Raw genomic sequence first — 24,049 nt, 5'->3', positions numbered from 1 at the left:
ACATGTCACTGGTCCATTTTTATGACCATGTCAGTAAAGACACATCAACAGCAGAAAGCCTCTTTTATGGTTTTCATACAGCCACTCAGTGGATCATATTTGGTATGAAGGCAGGCTTTAACCCCCACTCCGCTCAATGCGAACGGACACTTAAAGAGATAGTTCAGCCAAAAATGAAAATTCTGTCAACATGGATTCATGATGTTATTGCAAACATACATGACCTTCTGTCTTGTGTGGAGAAAAAATAAGTTAAGCAGAATGTCTGTGCTGCTCTTTTTTTACTGGATAAATTAAAGGGACTAAGGGCATTAACTATAGTAAATAAACAAGACACAGGTGAACATAATCAAAGGAGTAATACATAACCATATAAACAAACCAATAATGGGAACAAAGACAGGAACTGACATAAACATAATTTCCTTTAATCCCATTTTATGCAGATATATTTTGTAATGGAAATAAAAAACAAAGTACTGTAAACATAAGAAGTGTTTAGTGTATACTAAAAGACCACTTCAAAGTTCTTACTTTTGATATGTGCTTGTGTGTGTAAAAGCTAGAAGTGAAATTCTAGAAGCTAGAAGTGAAATAGTAAATTCTTAAAAAGCTCTACCTCTGAACATCGCTCCTGTCTAGTCAGTGGCTTGCAGGAACATTGAGAGAACACGTATATTTGGGATTTCTAATGTTCTCTGGACATTAGAAGAGCATCAGTTTCCAGCGTGCAGATAATCTGAGGTGACAGCTTACCGCCATCAGCCTGTCGGCCTGTCATCATGGCAATAAAAGCTGATGGAGGGTGATTGGAAGCGATCCCTGTCCCCTCTTAGTGTCACGCTGGATGACAGCAGTCCTCAGGCGGGGGATGGAGTGGACGGAAAAGAGAGGGAAAGGATGGAAAGAAGAGGCAGGATAGCTGAATGACCGTGGCAGACTGTCCCAGAGGATCTGTCCCTTCACTTTGACCCTCTGACCCTGAGGACAGATGTGCACCTGGACAACAAAACCATAGATACACATGTAGAAACAAAGATGAGCTCAAATAGATACGGATTACTGTGCTGAACTGCATTCATTTATACTGGACCGCACAGAAAGCAATAAAAAAGTGATTTCTTTGTATTAATTCTATATATATATATATATATATATATATATATATATATATATATATATATGTATGTATGTATGTATGTGTGTATATATATATATATATATATATATATATATATATATATATATATATATATATATATATATATATATATATATATATATATATATACACACATACATACATACATACATACATACATATATATATATATATATATACGTATGTATGTGTGTATGTATATATATATATATATATATATATATATATATATATATATATATATATATATATATATATATATATATATATATACGTATGTATGTATGTGTGTGTATACGTATGTATGTATGTATGTGTGTGTATATATATATATATATATATATATATATATATATATATATATATATATATATATGTGTATATATATATATATGTGTATGTATGTGTGTATATATATATATATATATATATATAAATATATATATATATATATATATATATATATATATATATATATACACACATACATACACATATATATATATATATATATATATATATATATATATATATATATATATATATATATATATATATATATATTCTTAAAATGCTGTTTAAAAAATTATAAACTTCTAATAATTCTGACTTCAACTGTGTGTGTATGTGTGTGTGTGTGTGTGTGTGTGTGTGTGTGTGTGTGTGTGTGTGTATATATATACACAGATTTACAGAGAGAGAGAGAGAGAGAAAGAAAGTATTCATAGAGCTTTACTTTTTTCACATTATTTTATGTTACAGCCTTATTCCAAAATGGATTAAATTCATTTATTTTCTCAAAATTCTACACACAATACCCCAAATTGACAATGTGAAAAGCGCTATGAATACTTTATGAATATGAAACGCTATGAATATTTATGTGTGGGACAATCACGCTTTTGTTTTTCCCTTTTTGGTGCCTTGTTGTGACGTGTTGTGTAGTACGTGGGTTAGTATTTTCTCCATTCAGCCATTTTAGTTGCTGCCACCTTGGTATTTAATAAAAAAGGCAATTTAGCAGGATAAAGTACATCCAGGTTGAAGTCATCAGTATAAAACCTGACAGGCTTACTGGCAGCCCAACACAAAGCAGATAACAACCGCCTGGATGTACTTTATCCCTTAACAACTAAGTAAATGTGCATTATCCCTTACTTAGAATTATACTACTGTATATTACTGATAGGCCTGCAGGTGCTATTATCGCACTACTTTTGTGATAGAATTTTTATCACTCCAGCAGTTTCTCCCTGTCTATTCACAGATGAAAAGAAAGTCACACAAGTTTTGAACAACATAAGGGTGAGTAAATGACAGCATTTTTGTTTTCAGTAGAAATTTTTCAGCTCAAACAAAATTTACAAAGTTGATTGAACATTATATCTATAATATCTGACTCATTTGCAGCAGTTCTTATGTCAAGGCTCAGGATTTACCCAGCACTTTTGTTCTGTCCATCCTCTCCTCTGCTCTCTCTCCTGGCCCCAGCATCGATCTCTGTCAGTATCCAATGTCAAAGACACATTCAGAGATGCTTTTCCTCTCTCGTTAATAATTCACATTGCCTGAATCATCAATAATAATTCTCACCAAGCAATCATTCAGCTTTACCACCATTCACCCCGGGTATCCTTCTCTTCCTCTTTGTTGGTTCTCTCAGTTTTCTTAGATCACAGTTGCCTTTTTTCTTTAGGTCAACATTACTGATGAAAAATTACTTTCTCAATGAATGATTTTATTTTACTGTTAGCGATTTATTACTGCTTACTACACTGATATGTGGATATCTGATTCTGATCAAGGTATGTTATTCACAGATAACAACCTATTAAATTGACACAGGTCCATCTGGGTATTTCAAATCATCTTGATCGTTAGTGAATATTCATAAACATATGCATACAGTATCTGTCACTCTGCCGTTTTTAACTGTTTGCCACCATCTTGTGACTGAATAATATTAATAAGCGGAATAGTGTAGGCTGAATCCAGCCATTTGTTATAGATCAGTTTTCTTTTTGCATGCTTTGTTTAATTAAAAAGTCAAATATAGTCAAGTAAAATATACAGATCAGATCAATGTTTTGTGTCCAGTTGTTTAGTTTTGGGGAAAGTAGCCATGTAATGAGTGAGATACTGCACATTCAGCTGGTTGTTTTCACAGAATAAATCCCTTCATTCTTATAAGAGCCTGGTAAGACTGTCAGTCGTTATTCTGCATTAACATCTGACTGAATACATATTGGGGGCAGCACGGTCGCCTAACAGCAAGAAGGTTGCTGGTTCGAGTCCCTGCTGGACCACTAAGCATTTCTATGTTCCCCCCGTGTTCGCATGGGTTTCCTCCGTGTACTCCAGTTTCCCCCACTATCAAGGAGATGCACTATAAGTGAGTTGAATAAACTAAATTGTCCATAGTGTATGTGTGTGTGTAAATATGAAAGTGAAGGGGTCTTTTCTAGTACTGGGTTGCAGCTGGAAGGGCATCCGCTGTGTAAAAAATATGCCGGTATAGTTGGCGGTTCATTCTGCTGTGGTGACCCCAGATTAATAAAGAGACTAAGCTGAAAAAGAATGAATGTACATTGCTCCTTACATATTATTAAAAAATTCATAAAAATTATGGACTTAATGATCAAAATGTACAGTAATAACAACGTTGGTTATAGGACAGTTCATCCAGTAATTTACATTTGCTGGTAATTTACTCACCATCAGGCCTTCCATAGATAACATAATATTTAGCTGAAAGCATTGTTCTTGATCATACTGATATGTTTAAAATTCATAAACCATTAATAGGCAAAGTAAAATTAATATCCTTTGCCCCTGATGATATCTTTGAGTCTGTTATCTGTAGAGCAAATTTTAATCTGTTGGTGTCAACTATTCCTTTTTTCAAAGACTTCTTTTCGGCTTAGTCCCTTTATTAATCTGAGGTCGCCACAGCGGAATGAACCGCCAACTTATCTAGCATATGTTTTACGCAGCGGATACCCTTCCAGCCGCAACCCATCACTGGACATTTCAGAAGACTCAATAATCACATTTTTCTAGGACACAGGTGCAGTGATTTGTACTACATCATGCTTATTATTGAATGTAACATAAGCATTGCGTTTCATATTTTCATTTGTAAATGAAAGTATTTTATTTCCCTTTATAAATCACATTAACAGTTAGCTGGGAAATTCTCCAGCATGCGATACCGCAGAGTCTCTATACATTCTCTATTGCACTATTCTCTGAAATGACAGGCGCCATTGCAGAAAAAAGTCAGCTGAAGCAGCAAGAATCAACTAGGAGAAGTATAGTTTTGTTTACATTCACTTTATTTACAAAACCTATTAATTGCTCATAAGCAGGATGTAGATAAATCTTTAAAAGCAAATTCAGAAGAATCTGTTTAACATTTAAGCCTAAACATGACAAACTCCAGTTCATACAGTTGTAAACAAACATATTTTTAAGCATGAACAGTTGTTTAGCTACTGAGATTTATCTGTCTAGGCTATTATTATGTATTGTAAAACAAGGATTTGAGATTTCTGTAGGAACATTAACAACTATAACATTTTAAAGCACCGTTTTGAGGTTTTAATATAGTATTTACCAGTAATTTTGAGTGAACATTTCAGCTTTATTCATTTAGCTTCAATTATTTATCTGTTTACTTTATTTCTAAATAAATTGTGCAGCTGCATATATAAATTTGTAGTCATTTTAAAACCAAACCCAGGTCTTTGAGATATAAACCCAAACATTCTTTTAAAGGCTTTTCTGTGGTGAACAATATTTTGAAGACAGAGATATGTTTTTATTTCCTCTGTTAGACAAAAACTACAATATCAGAGCTCATCCAGCCACACGTTTAAATATATGTACCTGCAAAGAAAGGGAGAGAGAGAGAAAGGAGAGACTGTCTAATGTGTACGTAAAATCTCCAGCGGGGCTCGTGCCAAGTGTAAGTGGTTGAGTGATATTGGCAAAAAGACAGAGGAGGGGAAAAAAAGAGCACGTAAGATTTAGGCATTTTCCTTAATGCTATAAGAGGTTATTGATATTTTGATTTTTGCTGTGGGGCAGCCCATGCTGAGACAGCATCTTTGTAGCCGTCCGTTTATGGGTGAAAGACATGCAACTCGCTCCCAGAAAATCCTCCTCTGGGAAAGCTGAGGTGAGAGAGACAGAAACCAGAATACTTACAGTACAGAGAGAAACAGAGCGAATTGAGACACTGCCAATTAGCAAACCCTCTCTGTCTAACTCTTATTTAGCCGTTGAACTATTTCTGCCCTAAAATTAATCATTACACTAAAACAGATTGATTCTCTCCGTTATTAAAAGAGCCCATTCTGATAATCTTCCAGAGTCTGCGGCCAAATTGCAGCACTTACCCGAGAGAGAGCCTCTACTGTATAAACAATATTTTTAATGACACATTTAAAGCAATAATCTAAAAGTAATCTTAATAATTATGAGCAAACATTACAGTATACTTTTTTTGGATAATAGAGAACAAGAGAGATAGATATACAGAATTTACTACTGTTTGGTGTTGGTGCTTTAGTTTTTTATGCTTCTAAAAGAAGTTTTAAATGTAAAAAGTAATTTTTTCTGTTTAACAGAGAGAAGACTTTTTTTCAACACATTTCTAAGCATAATAGTTTTAATAACTAATGACTGATTTATTTTATCTTTGCCATGATAACAGTACATAATATTTGAGATATTATATTTTTCAAGACACTTCTATACAGCTTAAAGTGACATTTAAAGGCTTAACTAGGTTAATTACGTTAATTAGGCAGGTTAGGGTAATTAGGCAATTTATTGTTAACGATGGTTTGTTCTGTAGACTATCGAAAAATATATAGCTTAATGGGGCCAATAATTTTGACCTTGAAAAGTATTTAAAAAAATGCTTTTATTCTAGCCAAAATAAAACAAGACTTTCTCCAGAAGAAAAAAATATTATCAGACATACTGTAAAAATTTCCTTCCTTGCTCTGTTAAACATAATTTGGGAAATATTTAAAAAAGAGAAAAATTCAAAGGGTGGCTAATAATTCTGACTTCAACAGTATATATTATATAACATTACATAATATATGCATTACACAAATACACAAAATAAACTAATACACAAATATGATAAAACTAAAATGTTAACTAAGCAGTTTCTCAGTAGATTGTGGCTGGAAGCTGCGTAAAACATATGCTGGCATAGTTGGCGGTTCACTCTACTGTGGGGACCCCTGATAAATTAGGACCAAACTGAAGGAAAATAAATGAATGAATGTTCTCCATACCAATAATTACTGCTGACTGAAAGTTTCTTTCATCCGCAATTTTTAACTGTAATTAATGAATATATTATACATTTCAAAAGGACAGCATTTATTGTAAATAAAAATAATATTCATCATTATATTTGTATTTACTCTTAGTTTGCTGATTCATTTCAATCAATCAATCAATCACCTCAATTTCGAGTTATGTCAATGACAATATTTCTCATATTATTATTTTAGTGTCTGCAATAAATACATTTTTCAAAAGTAATTTAATTTCCAGTATATTACATGTAAGTAAAATAGGTCTGCTTCTGTAAAAAGAGAATGTCAAAATACAATCAAAATTATGTTCCATATTCCTTCAGCATTAATTATATTTATAAAAAATGAATAAACTATTTTTAATTTATTTTATTTATTTTAAATATATCAATAATCAGTTATCATGCTAGATTTTATAATGTTTTGAAAATATTCTAAGTATTTGAAATGATAGTTAATAAAAATTTCGTGCTACACCATGATCTTTAAAGCTTGCAAAGCACTTGGTAATTTAAGGCTTGGATGTAGCTTCTGTCCCAATAAAACTATGTGCGCACTCTATGCATCTCTATAAAACAATTTCTTGTAATTAATAGCACTAGGATTGTTACATTGGTTTAGTTAAATATAAAAATAATGTAAATTTATAAATGTGAACAAAATAAATTTGTTCATTTTTGTGCATATCCAAAGCCAAAACTGGTACTAATCTAACAAACAACATCCAGTCCAAAAATTAGTAAACCCAAATTAATATGTTGGGGGATTGTATTATATTGTATTGTATTATATTATATTATGTTATATTATATTATATTATATTATATTATATTATATTATATTATATTATATTATATTATATTATATTATATTATATTATATTATATTATATTATATTTCCATTCCTAAAGAAGTTAGGTGATCAAACACTTATTTTAATGGGTTTAACTGTTTAATAAAGCTGTGTTGTTTAAATGCACCAACCATTATTTGTTATGTTCACTGAAATTGATAAAAACATTCATTTTCAAAAGGGGTGTACTCATTTAAGCTGAGCACATACACATTTTTATTAAAATTCTATATAAACAATCATTAATATCAGTTGATATTAATAAAAGTATATTTCTGGCAGCTCTTCTGTGTCAGCGCTCATCCCCCAAGACATGACAGTTAATTGATCAGCCCCTTTCCTGACTGAGAGCAGGGTAAATAAATATTAGTCCCTCGTTCACTCTCTTTAACCACCGGAAAGCAGTAATCACAGAAGACCATAAACCTGGCATACAGTACACACACACACACACACGCATTAGTCCTTGGTGCTGTTGTTTAACGAGTCCCTCAGGGATGAAGGGAAGCAGTCCCTCGCTGCTTCACTGGGGAGAAGAGGCCTGTTGCACCACTGTGCTATAGTTTTTGTCTTGGCTGTAATGTATAGGGATACATGCTACTAGATTTTAGTGTGCCACGCTGTTAAATTTAATTACAACAAAACTCCAGTTGAACTAGCACACACAGTGGGACACAGTAATAAACACTCTACATGTATGTCTCAGTTTGTATGCGGATGTTTCTGAACATTGAGTCTAATTAGTTCTGGAGATAAAATTAGGTTTCCATAAAATGATTCATTTAAAAATAGTTACACATAAAGGATGTTATTTGACATTTAATCAGCAATAACAGAAATTAATTGTGACTACAATGAATTGTCATGTCTTTGTGGATAAATGTAGACTTTGGTGTTCTTGTGAAAAGCATAATTATTTCAGAAATAGAACAATTTTAAATGGAGATTTACTTAAGTGCATATTAAATGTAATGTTTTCAGATTTAAGTTCTTGTTAATTGCAATTCATTTCCAAATTCATAAATTCAAAATTTATTTTCCTTCAGCTTAGTCCCCTATTTTGTCTGGGGTCGCCACAGGGGAATGATCCACCAACTATTCCTGCATATATTTTACATAGCGGATGCCCTTCCAGCCGCAACCCAGTACTGGAAAAGCAACCAATTTTAAATGTTTAATATAAAATGAATTAATCAATTAGCTGAACTTTAGATTGCTTTAAGTATAAAACAAGGAATCGTTGCTTGCAAATTCATAGTTTCCTTTAATGTCTTTGAAATATGCTTAAAGTACTAAATATTTCATATACATTTAGAGTAAGCTGATAAAATTTAAGCTCTGTTAAATTTTTTTACATCTATTTTGTTTAAAAGGCACATAGTTTACCCATTTTTTATGATTTAATATTAATATTATGGTTCTTCTGAGTGTGCCAGTTTAGGTTCAGTTCAAAACACAGTTCAGGTTTTTTTACTATAATGTGTTAAAAAGTGTTATTTCAGGGGCATATCCACAGCTCGCTGTTTTAGGGGTGTGTTGCTTCATATGAAAATTAGTTTTGACTTCCCGCCCAACGTAACAAGGGGGCGGAGCCAAGAGCTCCCCCGCTCTGTGTTTGGCAACAGACAGGCAGACAGAGAAAAGCAACATGAGTGAGAGAGGACCAGCATTCAGCCGTACATGTACAACTCGGACACAGACCAAGCAGAGTACAAAATCATTTGTGTCTTTGTATAGTTTTACAACCAACTGTGTGCTAGTTTAAAGTGCTGAGCTTGTACACAGAAACTAATAACCACGCACACTGAATTAGCTTTGACTGAGGCATCGGAGCGGCGTAACACGGCACACCAGACATGCACATTCGGATGTTATTTAAAATGAAACTATTTAGATAGCGCACTAGACAGACAGCCGCCGACTTGAAGCACCGCTGTGTGTACCCTGATAGAAACCTATGTTTAGAATTCTAAAATGCATGGCGCTTCTGGTGTACGACCTGCAGGCAAGTTCGTTATTTTATTTCCAATGGAGAGACGCGCACATAAGGCAACGTGCTCGCACTTTCCAGCTGCACCTAGTTAAGATCACAGGGAGCTTCTGTGACCGCGAGAAATACAAACGGCTGAAGTTTAAGGTAGACGCAATGAAAAGTACACGTTTGCAAACCTACATAAAGTTACAAACAATAATTCCGATTAGAGCGATCATGTGGTCAATGTTGATCTTGTGTTGAGCCCAACGAGCCTTACATCTAAAAATAGGGCAAGGGTGTTCCTTTACTGACATCGCTTTGACTCACACGCTGAAAATGGCGGACGTGAAACGACAAACTGAGGATATGGTAATGCGCGCCTGTCAATCAATATTGGTGGGCGTCAAGTTGCGGTCGGTCTGAAAACAGCTCCAATTGGTCCACCATTTTTTATGTTAAATTGAAAAAAAGGACTGGGTGTGTTTATATCACCCCAATATGACAGCCTATACTCTATACCTACACATATGTCTTTATTTAATAAAAGTTAGTAATATTTAATAAAAACATTGTTTGTTGAAGTTTGTAACCTCCATTAGGGACATAAATTAACAATAAAAAGTACTCATCATAGTAAATGTGCTGCTGAGGATGTGACAATAAAAGTGATTTGATTTGATTACTTGAATACATTTATTAATCCACATTCATTTTTAAATTTTACATTTAAATCTATTCATTTAGCAGATCCAAATTTATCCAAAATTTCAACAGAATTTATATTTTTATGTAACACTTTAGTTTAGATCACAATTCTTGCTATTAACTACTGTCTTATTATCTGCCTATTATTAAGATATTCATGGTTCATCCTGCTGGATGTAGCATCAGAAGATGGGTACACTGTGGTGATAAAGGGATGGATGTGCCAAGAAAATGTCCCCCACACCGTTACGCCACCAACACCAGCCTGAACCATTGATACAAGGCGGGATGGATCCATGCTTTCATGTTGTTGATGCCAAATTCAACCATCCGCTTGTCACAGCAGAAATCGAGACTCATCAGACCAGACAAAGTTTTTCCAATCTTCTATTGTCCAATTTTGGTGAGCCTGTGGAAATTGTATCCTCTGTTTCCTTTTATGTTCCTTTCCTGCTGTAGCCCATCTGCCTCAAGGTTCAACGTGTTCTGCATAACTCTGTTGTAACGAATGGTTATTTGAGTTACTGTTGCCTTTCTATCAGCTGGAACCGAATGTTCCATTCTCCTCTGACCTCTGGCATCAACAAGGCATTTGCGCCCACAGAACTGCCGCTCACTGGATAATTTCTCTTTTTCGGACCATACTTTGTTAACCCTAGAGATGGTTGTGTGTGAAAATCCCAGTAGATCAGCAGTTTCTGAAATACTTAAACCAACAACCAACAACCATGCCACATTCAAAGGCACTTAAATCCCCTTTCTTCCCCATTCTGATGCTTGGTTTGAACTGCAGCATATCGTCTTGACCATGTCTACAATCCTAAATCCATAGGATTGCCAAAGGAGTTGCTCATATGTGATTGACTGATTAGAAATTTGCGTTAACGAGAAGTTGGACAGGTGTACCTAATAAAGTGGAAGTGTAAATTTCAACTGACTTTGAGACGGCTATGTGATATCACTCAGGTTCTGAACGACTAACAGCTCTTCAGGTACTGTATATCTTGTGAAGAACATTACATTTCATACCCTTTTAACAAAACAAAACAAAACAAAGCATGTGAACAAAATGTGCCATTTTTTTCTGTTAATCATCTCACTGTATAGGATATAAATGTTCTGTAACTGTACCTTCAGTGAACGCCTGACTGTCCTCTTATTCAGTCATCAAGGCTGCATCACTGCGGGCCAATGAAAACACAGCAGTCCTAAAGAATCATCCAACTCAGGGATATGTGACACCATATAGGACAGCATCACCTGTGTACGTACGTGCGTGTGTGTGTGTATGTGTGTGTGTGTGCCTGAGAAAAGTGTGTAGAGAGCTATAAAGAAAGGTTAGTCTTCGGCTTTCAAAATAAACAAAATTCTCAGTGACAGATTCACCTGGTCGTGTAAGTGTGTGTTTTTGAGGAGCTGAAGGAAAGAGTGGAGAGAGAAAAAAGATAGAGAGAGAGACTGAGGTGTCATTTAAGGGTCAGTGCTTGCTCTCACTTCCTGTCTGTATTGATAGTTGTTTCCTGCTGGTGTAGGAAGAGGCAACCGGGTAACAGGAGAGAGTGTTTGCACTGCCACACACTCTGATTGTGTCTGCAGAAAAAAAGCCCTCTTGATAAAATTATGAATGAGAGACTGATGGAGGGGATAGGAGGATGAACGAAAAGCGGAGGAGGGACAGCGCGGGGATGAGATGGGGTGACGTTATGGTGTTATCTCTCCGGCTATACCAAACAGCTGGAGAATGAAAGAGAGATAAGTACTGTACACACACAACATGCACACACACACAGACACACGCACACAGGCAGGATCTATGGGATTTTTAAATGACCCCAGAAACAGTTATTCATAGATAATAGGTCCTGAATCCCTATTTCATTATCTTGATCTCAGTTGACCTCAAGTGTACTTTCCCCCCAATTTTACTAACCATAAATGTGAATGTTTTTGTACTCGCACGTGTTTTTCTCCATGTGTCATTCCATTTTTAATAAAAAAAAACTTTATATTAATTCATTTACCTTTTTATTAACACGTCACTTTTATTTCTATTGCATTTTATACTATGTAGATGGTGTCGAAGGCGTAACAGTGAAAAACACTCATGTAAACTCAAGTATGTAGATCATATTGTGCAGTGTTTTTGGAAACACATTGCAAATATAGTGAATTATGCAATTAGATTACTTTTTTAGATTACTAAGTACGTAAAGTAATTCATTGCTTTGTTAATTTAAAATTAAAATATTTATAAATCAACTTAGTTAAATAAATCTTTGGTTTCCTATGTATTTACTTACAACTCTCCTATCGCTTTGCTGTGAGAAATCAACAGTAAGTGTAGAGATGTTGGTGAGCTGATGTTTACTGTAGTTTAAATATGAACATGTTTAAAGGTGATTGTCTTCAGAAACATTTTTTGTTGTGCTGGTTGAAAGTCTCTTCACATTCCAATAGTAATGATTAGAAAATGATCTAAATGTATTTATATGTATTTTTATATTCTGGGTAAGGCAAAAGACAAAAATGTTCATCCAATTAAATTTGTCAGGCTGACAATTCCCCTAATTCTGATAAGTAGCCCAAACTGTTTGTAAAAATGTAGATTTGTACATCTGCGACTCAGACAGTCTTCGTTTGCACGTGCACACGCGTTCACCTGCATATGAGAGAGTGACAGCAGTAAAAACAAATGCTGAATCGAAAATTTTTACAATCCTGAATCAATATTGGAGTTACTTTTGCATGCTGGAGGAAGGATGACACCATGGCTGAAGTATTTCTTTTAGACAGGTAATGTTATGTTTTAAAAGTCACGCAAGCTTATGTAGATTTTTTTTGTTTATGAATGGGTTATATGCACAGAAGTGTTGTTCAGCCATGAAACGTGCAAAATATAATATAGGTTTTCATTTGAAATTGTAAGTACTATAAAGTTTTCTAACCGGTGAAAGACATGATTCGTGGATTGTCTACTGTTATCTTTACGGTGTGCATTCGTGATTTCAGGAGGTGGGGCTTTGGACGGCAGGGAAGGGACCAGATCACCTGCTGCACCTTTAAGTATGAACAGTCATTTAACAAATGCACTCAGATTGTAGTTCTTCTTAAAAGGGGGCGTCACCATCATATGGCCTGACATGCATATAGTGAGATATTTTCAAGGATCTGTGACTGGGCATTATTTTTAAAATCTAAAAAAAACGTACTCTCAAAGCTAACGTACCATTAAAAAAAGAATTGTTTTGAAATATTGACTTCATAAAATCTTCTGACATAAAACTGTTAACGATTGATCCAGGAAATTTCATTGTAAAATATGGAAGTGAGGCCTGACAGGTCAGTTGGCATTTCTGTGTGGAGTTTGTATGTTCTCCCCACAGTTCAAAGACATTCAGGTGGATTGGATGAACTAAATTGTATACTATAGTGTATGAGTGTGTGTGTGAATGTGAGCATGTATGGGTGTTTTCCAGTACTGGGTTGCTGCTGGAAGGGCATCTGCTGCGTAAAACATATGCTGGATAAGTTGGCAGCTCACTCTGCTGTGGCGGCTGCTGATAAATAGGGGACTAAGCCGAAGGAAAATGAATGAAATATGGAAGTCTTATAACATGTATTTTTATATTTACTAAATGTATTGAATCATTGAATACAAAATCATCATCCCTCCTGTCAATTTTATTTTTTAATATTTCCCAAGTGATGTTTAACAGGGAAATTAAATTTTCACATCATTTCCTATGTAAATATTTTCTCTAAAAAAAAGTCTTATTTCTTTTAGTTTGGCTTATATAAAAGATGTTTTAAATTGTTTGAAAATAATTTTAAGGTCAAAACTATCATCCCAAAACTATTTGGTCCAATAATTTCCTAAATAACATGTCTTTGGACTTTAGGGGGAAACCGGAGCACCCCCACACAAACGCAGGGAGAACATGCAAACTCCACACAGAAATGCCAACTGACCTAGCCGAGGCTCGAACCAGCGACCTTCTTGCTGTGAGGCGACAGCAACTACCTACTGCGCCACTGCGTTGCCCTATAGGTTTCATTGTAATAAATGAAATTTATGCAAAAGATTATCTTAGCATTACTCCAGTTGTGTTTTAGATTGTTCCCAATTACATTTAGGATTAATTTCTGTTATTTATTTAGAATAATAATTGTCTAATAACAATAATACAGTTATTTATTTATAATTTATATATATATATATATATATATATATATATATATATATATATATATATAATATATATATATATATATATATAAATTATTATTATTATTTATTTTTTTGTAGGGGGAACTGTGCCCAAGTAGAGCTTTAAGTTATGCAACGCCCCTGCTGGTTACACTAATTAACCAAGTTAAGCCTTTAAATTGACTTCATAGTATCTTGCAAAATAACTAGTTAAATATTATGTTCCTTCACAAAATCCAGTTTGGGAAACTCTGATGTAATATGACATCACCTTTTTTTGAATCACTGATTAGAACGTATGACCCTTAATCTTTTGTACTCTTTCACTAACAACCATTTTATGCCCACTCAAATGTAATTGAACACACTGTATTGTCTCTCGTTTTTAAGTTCAAGATACTTTTTTAGCCCAGTAAAGAGGGTGAGAATTAAAGAAAGATGTAACGGTAAACTAAATTAAAGCCTGTCTTATATTTGATCCATAATTGATTATGTTCATGTGGGATGATATGTGAGGAATAAAAAAGTAAAAAGAATGCGCGAGAAAGGTAGATGGTGGGGGGTGGTGGCTAACAAGCTTGTCTCCTTCTGGATGACGGCTTTGTGACCGCAGGTTGAGCAGAGACGGGCTCGCTTTTCCCTGCTTGATGTTTTGCCTTTTTTTCTTTTTTAATGAGTGTCAGGACTGTTCTTTTTCTTTACAGGGAGAGGAGAGGGGGGAAATCAGAACAAAAAACAACAAGAAAGCAGAAAGAAAGACCAAAAGAACAAGCGTTTTTGATAAAGTGCTTACAGAGCGATTACTGTGAGTTGTGCAGAGCTGGTGCAGTGCTCACACAGGGCGAGGAAGCATGGCAAAGACATGTGCTCACCTACCATTTGATTCTGGAGAACTAAACAAAAACATCTTAATATGATTTATGCTAATATAAAAAAAATTATATTTAAATTAAAAAGCATCTTTTATAATGCACAGTTCATCCATCATATTTCTGTCAAGTCATCATTCAAACTACAAGTTTCAAAGTGGTCATGAACTGCCTTTTGTTTAGTTTTGTACCATAGATATATCGCATACGGACCCTGAGCATGCGTCATTACTGCTGCCACATTTGCACAGTGCTCCCAGGACACAAGTCATTCAACCGCACTAGTCAAGACTAAAGCCGAAGATGCTGGACTTTAGCGGTGTGTACGGGTGTAGTAACATCAAACAAAGAAAACAAAGCATGAAGTCAGAACATTTCAAGGTAAGATTTCTTTTTTTAAGTTTTTGTATGTAACGCTACTGATGATAATACAGTCACTTACTGCACTGATTATGAAGCAAAGTAGCACCAACTTAAACCAAATTCTAGGCTTATGCTAATTGTATTGAATAAAATCAGCAAACAATGTAAATGAATTGACAACAAGATGCTACGCTGCCAGAAACTTGTAACATTGTCGATTAAGTGAAGTAACGGCTAGTTTTTGAAGTAGCTTATAAGGGTGCCTGATAACATAACAGTGCCTGTGCCTCAGTGTGCATACTGTCCACTATAAATTATTGAATATTACAAATGTTATATACCATTTAGATCAGAAAGGTGGATATGCACATTGAGATGAAAGGATATTGATGGTTCACTCAAGTCGTTGGTAATGGAGATTCATTCACAAATGAATTGCTTCCTCTGTTAGAATTAGAAGTGAAAGCGGGAGAGGTGGTGTGCTTCAATGCCTGTGCGGTCACTTATCCATCGATGTAGAAAAGTGATGTAAAATTGTAATTTAAAAAAAATATTTGCATACTGACCACCGGGAAAACTCCAGATCGTAGATATATGTATAAATGTTTACATATCAGTCCTCCACTACCATGTGCTACTCGATTGAATGGGATTTCAGTGGTTATCAGCTGATAGATATGGGCCAGTAGGGGCCTTCTGCGCCTACTGGTAGGCTCAGAAGGCTGTTATCATCCATCCACATAACATTCGAATTTGCTGGTTCTGACAACTTTTGATGCTGAAAAATCACTTTAATGAAGTTAGTAATATGCTTTCAGTACTTCTGTAATTTTATGGGTTTATTAGTATATTTTTTATGTGAATACTTTCACAGCTGAAAAGCATTGTTCTGTAAGTCACACATTCACAATAAATCGCATCTTTAGAAGCTCATTGCTTACAGTATCAGCTACCATATCTGAGCTTTATCATAGAAACAAAACAAACATGGCAATTGAACAATCAGAATCATGGAGCTTCAAGTTGTATTCAATCAGAAAACAAACCAAGCGTATGATGGCAATCTTTTGAACTAATGCCATCTGAAAAAAATACTATAGTAATTTATAATAAAAACTATAGTGTTTTTGAATCATACTTTAGTGCACTATACTGTGCATATAACAGTATTCACATCTTAAATACTGTAATGTATGGCAGTTTTCCCAACCCTGTTCCTGGAGGCACACCAACAGTACATATTTTGGATGTCTCCATTATCTGACCCATTCATTTCAGGTTTTGGAGTCTCTTCTGATGTTATGATAAGATGATTCAGGTGTGTTTGATTAGGGAGAGGTTGAAAATGTGGACTGTTGGTGTGCCTTCAGGAACAGGGTTGGGAAACACTGATGTATGGTATGTAATGCTGTAGTATTAACCCATGAACTGATAAACAGTATAAATACTATAGTTTTTACTACACTAAACTGGTGTATTGTAGTGAAATATATCCTGTAGTTTTGAAACAACATGTAAATAACGACAGTATTTTAATTTTTTTTTTTGGAGCAAATCCATGTCAGATTTGAGTGTGAGATGCTCCAATTTTTCAGCAGATTACTTTAAGTGAGAGGTTTTAATACGGAGCGGCAATCCTCTCAGACTCATGAATCGCACCCGAAGGAGACATGAAATGGACAGACAGTATTTGAGGGTCTTCACGCTCATTCATCACATCCGCGCTCACACATCCAGAGTCCCTCACCACAACGTCTCTTCATTAAAGTGCGTCTCCTGTCAAAGCTACGACGATTATCCAACCTTTCAAGTGACTGGAGAGAAGCGACTGAGCTCTTTAATAAAGTGATGAAATGAAAAACAAAAGGAGGGAACAATGAACACAGGCTATTATTCTCCCCCAAACTGACTTTTATCTGCATTTAGGATGTGACAGGAGATAAATAATGTTTCACTGGCTGTCAGCAGTGTTCTTTACTGTTGCAACACTGAGGCATTGCAAAGTTTTTAGCGCCTTTTAAAATGCGTATCCTTTTGAATTCTTCATGAGAAACGTGAACGTGAAAAAAATAAACACACCGAAAAGCCATGAACAAATGAGACCAGGCAAGTTGCGGTCTACTTAACAGTAAATAAGACTGACAAAGACAGCAGAGGAAGTTCTGTTGATCCTTTTGGTGAATATAGGGAATGAAATCCACGCTGAGCTCTCTGTAATTGCTCTTGAAAGCCAAACTACAGGCTTTCTCTTCCTCGCATCATCTTCTCTTGTCCTTCTCCCGTTATTCCACCTGACCAAGGCCTGGATCCTTCCTGACTGTTGGAGAGGTTGTTTGGAGATTTGTGGTGACTGGTAGCTTTTTAGGTGCTGCCACAATGGGAGATATAAAGACTGTGACAGTTGCTGTGCTGCCCCTGCCTGGCCTTGTCACCTTGGTTATAGTCTACCTTTAGTGTGTGTCAGTGTCGGGCAAACATACCCACACATACTGACTATACCAGTGAACTCCACTCAGACATGCTAGAAAGAGGCCAAAAAATCGAAAGAACATTCTGACGACCCAACAAAACAAGCCCTTTACACATGGTTAATTTACAGCATCAAGCCAAAATAACAATGGGCTCTATTTTAACCATTTAAGATCTAAAGAGGTGCACTTAGCACATGTACGAATACACTTTTGCCATTTTATAGATGGGAAAATAGTTGGTGCACCCAGCACATGGTCTAAAGGGGGTTTCCTTATTCTGTTAATGAGATATGGGTGTGTTTTGAGTGTAACATGCATTAGACCAATTAGGTTCTCATCCCGTTCCCTTTTAGACTGAGTTTTGCTAAAGCATTTTATATGCTAGTTACATGGTGGAGTTTGTAAGCAGAAAAACTGAATGTTTCACTAGTGAGGAAAGGATTCTGCTTATCCCTCAGGTTAAAGCAAACTGTATGTCACCATCTACGGAACGAGTCAGATTCCACCAAAGCTTCAACATAGGCTCATTCTGAAAACGTAGCCCTATATCCATTTCTGGAGATGCAAATTATGTAGCCAGAAGTATGCATGGCTGCATTTCATTTTAAAATGAATGCTATGGGGCAGTATGACACCTTTACTTTGACGCTTGCCAGCTGTACGATCACCTCACAGCAAGAAGGTCGCTGGTTTGAGCCCCGGCTGGGCCAGTTGGCATTTCAGTGTGGAGTTTGCATGTTCTCCCCGTGTTCTCATGGGTTTCCTCCGGGTGCTCCGCTTTCCCCCACAGTCCAAAGACATGTGTTGTAGGCGAATTAAATAAGCTAAATTGTCTCTAGTGTATGTGTGTGAAAGAGTGTGTATGGGTGTTTCCCAGTGTTGGGTTGCGGCTGGCATCCGCTGTGTAAAACATATGCTAGATAAGTTGGCAGTACATTCTGCTGTGGCGAGATGATTAATACAGAGACTAAGCCGAATAGAAAATGAACGAGTAAATGCAATCAAATGACCCATAATCACTCTATAGTTAACTTTTTATTGACTTCATATTATAACGTATATCGGTTTTTTTGACCTTCGCTAATTGTTGATGCTGGAAATAGGGATTTTTATTGAAACATGGAAGACTCTGTTGGTGTTCATTAATGCTTTTTCATGGACCTTAGGGTTTCTTCAATTGTTGTGACATAAAACCCCCTTATTTTTTTAGGATTTTGGTCATCTCAAAGAGATATATATATATATATATATATATATATATATATATATATATATTATATATAACAATGAATAAATTAAATGAAAAGTTAAATGTTGTTTAAGTCTTTGATCCACTGTTGGATCAGCAACATACACACAGAATATAATAACTAATTTTACAATACTCAGAATCAGATTACTATTACTTCATATTGATTAAATATCATACATAAAGATTTATAGCTGTGATATGATGCCTGAATCATATAAAGTGGCCCTCAATATATATTGATTCTGGAAATCTCAATCCTAAAATAAAAATCTATATATACCTGATATACTTTGGCAGTGTAATGCAATTTTTCTGTTTAGTCATTTTTGTTCATTTGCTAAATTTTCAGTCAGCCCTTTGACCCAAAACAATTATTGGTGAATCAAAACTATTTTACAATATTTTATTGAGTTGAATTGAATAATATTTCAATTATATGGTCAAACCTAATCTAAACGTTCAAGTAGGAGTCTAAAATGTGTAAATAACTCAAATTCCACACACACAGTACATACGTAATACAGATACAAATAAATTATAAGCAATGTTTTTTGTTGAATTAAATGATTGGTTTGTGTGTATACCTCTCTCTCGCTCTCTGTGTGTGCGTATGTGTGTGTCTGTGTGCATGTGTGTGTTCATGAGCGGTGGATGATTAGATTTCCATTAACGAGAGGGGATAATGGGGTGGGTGGACGCTTCAGTATGGGGGGTGAATTAAAACAGCATTGACTATGTGGCAGTGCATGCTATAAATTAGGTGTGGTGTGGTCAGTCTGCCAAAACTCCATTACATCTTCCTAGCCATCCCAGATTAGAATATCCCTCCATCCCTCCGCTCCTTTAGCCCTCCTCGCTCTCCCTTCAGCACAGGCCTGTGGCCCACTGCGTATAATCAAATTAATTAACATTCCCCAGATCTTTAGCTCGTTAATCTATTTGTAGCGGTCAGCATAAATGCATCACAGTCTTTTTTTTCAGGCTGTGGTCGTATTCATGAAGAAAAAAGAAACAAGGCTAACAATCTACATGCACATTTACCATTTACAGCACATACAATTGACTTCTGTTGCTTTAAAAGACAGCATTTATTTACCCATGGTGTTTAAAGGTTTGGGGTCAGTTAGAGTTTTTAATGGAACAGAAGTTTAATATGTCAATTTATTAGTTCAAAACTAAAACAGTAATTTGTGAAATATTAATCGATTTAAAAATTAAATAAATACTTAAATAAAACCTATTACAGATTTTTTCAATTGTTTGGCCACAAATTTCAGAACCCCGAGGTTCAATTTGTCTGGACACAAAATTCTAAACAATCACTAATTATAACAGACTCTCCAGTGTTCAAAACTCTGCATTTGCAGGATCTTTGGTTCACAATCCTTTTATCATACAGATTTTACAGGAACTCAATTTTAGATCACCACAATACACATTGTTTCAATAAACAATCATTAAATATTGTTGTTTACATGATATGATACAGGTTTGATTATGGTTTATACTTAAATGTAGAGGGAATAGTACAAACAGTGGAATCACTGAACTAAAGTTTTATACATGGAATCATAATGTAGGGTTACTGTAAACAACAACAACAACAGAATAGTAAAGTTCTAATGTTATAGGTAATGTATTTGCACATATATGTACATATTTGTAATTCTAAAGGTTGACAAAAAAGGCATTTTTTGCAATTATCTTGACATGTATGGCATATTTTATATATGTGAAATTCAAATATGAACTAGTATGTCACATGTGCATTTGCATATAGGTATTTCCATATATCAGATTTCTATTTGGATCTGTGTTTCTATCAGTCTGGTTTTGTGGATTTTTTGCCACAGGTTCTCCTCCACATAACAGTGGTGATTTTATTAGTCAGACATCTTGAAAAGAACCTTCTGTCAATGTGAACCCAGGCCTGACATTGGTCTGCTGTTATTGGACTTTCTTGCAGTAATGACAAATATGAAAACGTTGTCTGTAAAATGGCTAAATGGAACATAGAAACCATATCTGACAAAGAATGAGGATGAAATCTATATATCGAAAATATAGTCCAGCTGGATCAATCTTCTGTAGTAACTGATGTCATTTCATTAATCCTGAAACATCTTCATCAGTTTTTATGCATCAAGAGTAATGCAACAGTTATTTATTATTTTGAGCACTTGTAACAGTTGATGGTTACATCATGTTAATTAAACAAATACAAAATTATTTCAAATGTGATGTGCGAGTTGCATTTTGAAATGAGATGAATTTGATGTTCAGTTGTATTGTATTTAAATGGCATTTTAGACCAATGGCCAAAGCTTTGTGGATTGTATCCAACCATTTGAAAACAGAGTTAAGAGTTTGTAAAAATGTGATATAGTTGATAACAGTTGTGTGTTTGTGTCTAGAGTTCAGAAATTGACATCAGGGTTCTGAAATTGTGGCAAAATTACTGAAAAATAATTGTAAAAGCAAATGCAGATTTGGCTCTAAGAGATTATTATTATTATTATTATTATTATATATACATTTAATTTTAATTGTCTTTGCTGTTACTTTAAATCAGTTTATTGTATCCTGGTTCAGTAAAATTAACAATTTATTTTTATCAATCAATCAATCAATCAATCAATCAATCTTTCTGATCCTTAAATTTGTAATAGTAGTTTGTGTGTGTGTGTTTGTATGTATTTCTCAGCTATTGGCAGTACTATTTACGTTATGGGGTGCCCACAAATATTATATATATATTTTAACCTATACTGTAATTTCTGGGGAATGATGGATGTACTGAAGAACAGACTCCATAAGTTTCCATTGTTTTTATATATACAAACTGTATTTTCTATCAGCCTACTCCATCCCTATTCATAAACCCGCAAAGGAAACTTTAAAAATCTGTATGATTCTGTATGATTTTTAAGCCTTTTAATTAGTTTTTGTTAAACCTGTGTCATAACCACGTCATTAAACAAATTTGTGTCCTGATATGTCACAAAAAACACGCAGACACACACACATGCGCACACTTTTTATCCACAGTGCGAGCTGTTAACAAAACAAAACAACGTGACAAATTATTCACATCAAAACATCAATACAATCCCACTTTCGAAACACTTTTGCATAACATAATGCAAAACAAAATGTGAAGTCTTCAAATCACCATAATATAACGGCAAACTCTCACGCTCATTTCACACACCCCGATCCCACAGAGCAAACTCGACTCGACTCGATAAAAACACCTGCTTTAGCCAGGAGACAAGAGTTCGCTCTCACACAGATGTTGGGTTTATTTCAGAGCATCTCATCTGCTAATCTATTCAAATATTACTCCTCAGCTCTTCTCTACTTGTTAATATTCACCTACGACAGCAGAGAGAGCATCGAACCTCGTGGAGCACAGGTTAATTCCCCTACGGTGGTCTTTTGCCCCCCTGCGCTCCAGAATATGTATGCGTCTTACCCCTGTTCTTCATCTACAGCGAGGAGCCACCGCTGTTACTTTCTCACCTCCATGTCAGCGAGTCCCCAGAGTCTCTCTCAGGTTCACAAAAGCAAATATCTGGCTTTTGTTCATTAACACCGGTGAACTAGAGGAAGAGCTAATTGCATAGCTGATGCGGAAAGCTATTTCGGTTTGCTATAAAACTGGTCTCACAACATTTACAGTGCCATCCACTTATATTGGGAGCCTTGCTTAAAATGGGTGAAGAAAGTGGTGAAAAAGGTTTATTGTTTAATCTTTTGATTATTATTCGAGAGAGAGAAAAAAGATGCTTTCACCAATTTGCAGTGATGGTGAGGTGAAAATCAGATTGTTGCTTGTGAGACTAGGTCTCCAGCTGTGACTCTTGCAGATTTTTAAGCACTTGAACTATCCTTATGGACCTTATTCTTCACTGCAGATGTGCGCGTTTTTCTGATTGTTTTAGAACTTCCGCTTCAGTCACCTATGGGAGAAATGACTAGGAATAATAAACAGGCAGGAAACAGTCAAACTACTCGCTCTACAAACAAGTGTGTTCATGACTATACATAAAAACAGGATTAATATAATAAGAAATATCAGTTTGCAACATCAAGCAGCAGAACGAGCTGTTAAAGTCTAAAAATGAATGGAGGAATGAGATAGGAAGTCTTGAGCCAAAAAATTTCAAATGGCTGCACCCTCTCGTATGCGGAGAATAAGGTCAAAACATGCTTTTGTGCAAGATTGACACTCGGGATGATTCATAACAGTTATTTAGAAACAAAATAAGAATGCAATCAGCCAAAGCCAAAATTACAAACTTAAATATAAAATCACAGTAATAAGTCACAACACAATAAGCAGTAAAATTAATAAATTGATGCATTTATTAAAACCCACTTTGATCAATGGCTAAGTTTGGCCTGCGTGTTATCTCATATTTGTTGTCCTGAAGTTCATGGTTAAACAATAGCAGTGTGAAAAACGAGACAAATATATTTGTTCATATAAGGTTACAGGGGTGCTTGGATTGCATAATTTAATTAGTATGTATTATATTAATAAATTCATTCATTCATTTTCTTTTTGGCATAGTCCCTTTATTAATCTGGGGTCACCACAGCGGAATGAACCGCCAACTATCCAGCATATGTTTTACGCAGCGGATGCCCCAATCACTGAGAAACATCCACACACTTATTCACACGCACACTCATCACTATACACAATTTTAGCATAACCATTCACCTATACCACACGTCTTAGGACTTGTGGGGGAAACCGGAGCACCCAGAGGAAACCCAAGCGAGCACAGGGAGAACATGCAAACTCCACACAGAAATGCCAACTGACCCAGCCGAGGCTTAAC

The sequence above is a fragment of the Danio aesculapii genome, chromosome 6 (genome assembly GCF_903798145.1).
Source record: "Danio aesculapii chromosome 6, fDanAes4.1, whole genome shotgun sequence".
Taxonomy (NCBI): Eukaryota; Metazoa; Chordata; class Actinopteri; order Cypriniformes; family Danionidae; genus Danio; species Danio aesculapii.
The sequence above is the reverse complement of the archived record's forward strand: the minus strand, read 5'-3'. Positions refer to the sequence as shown.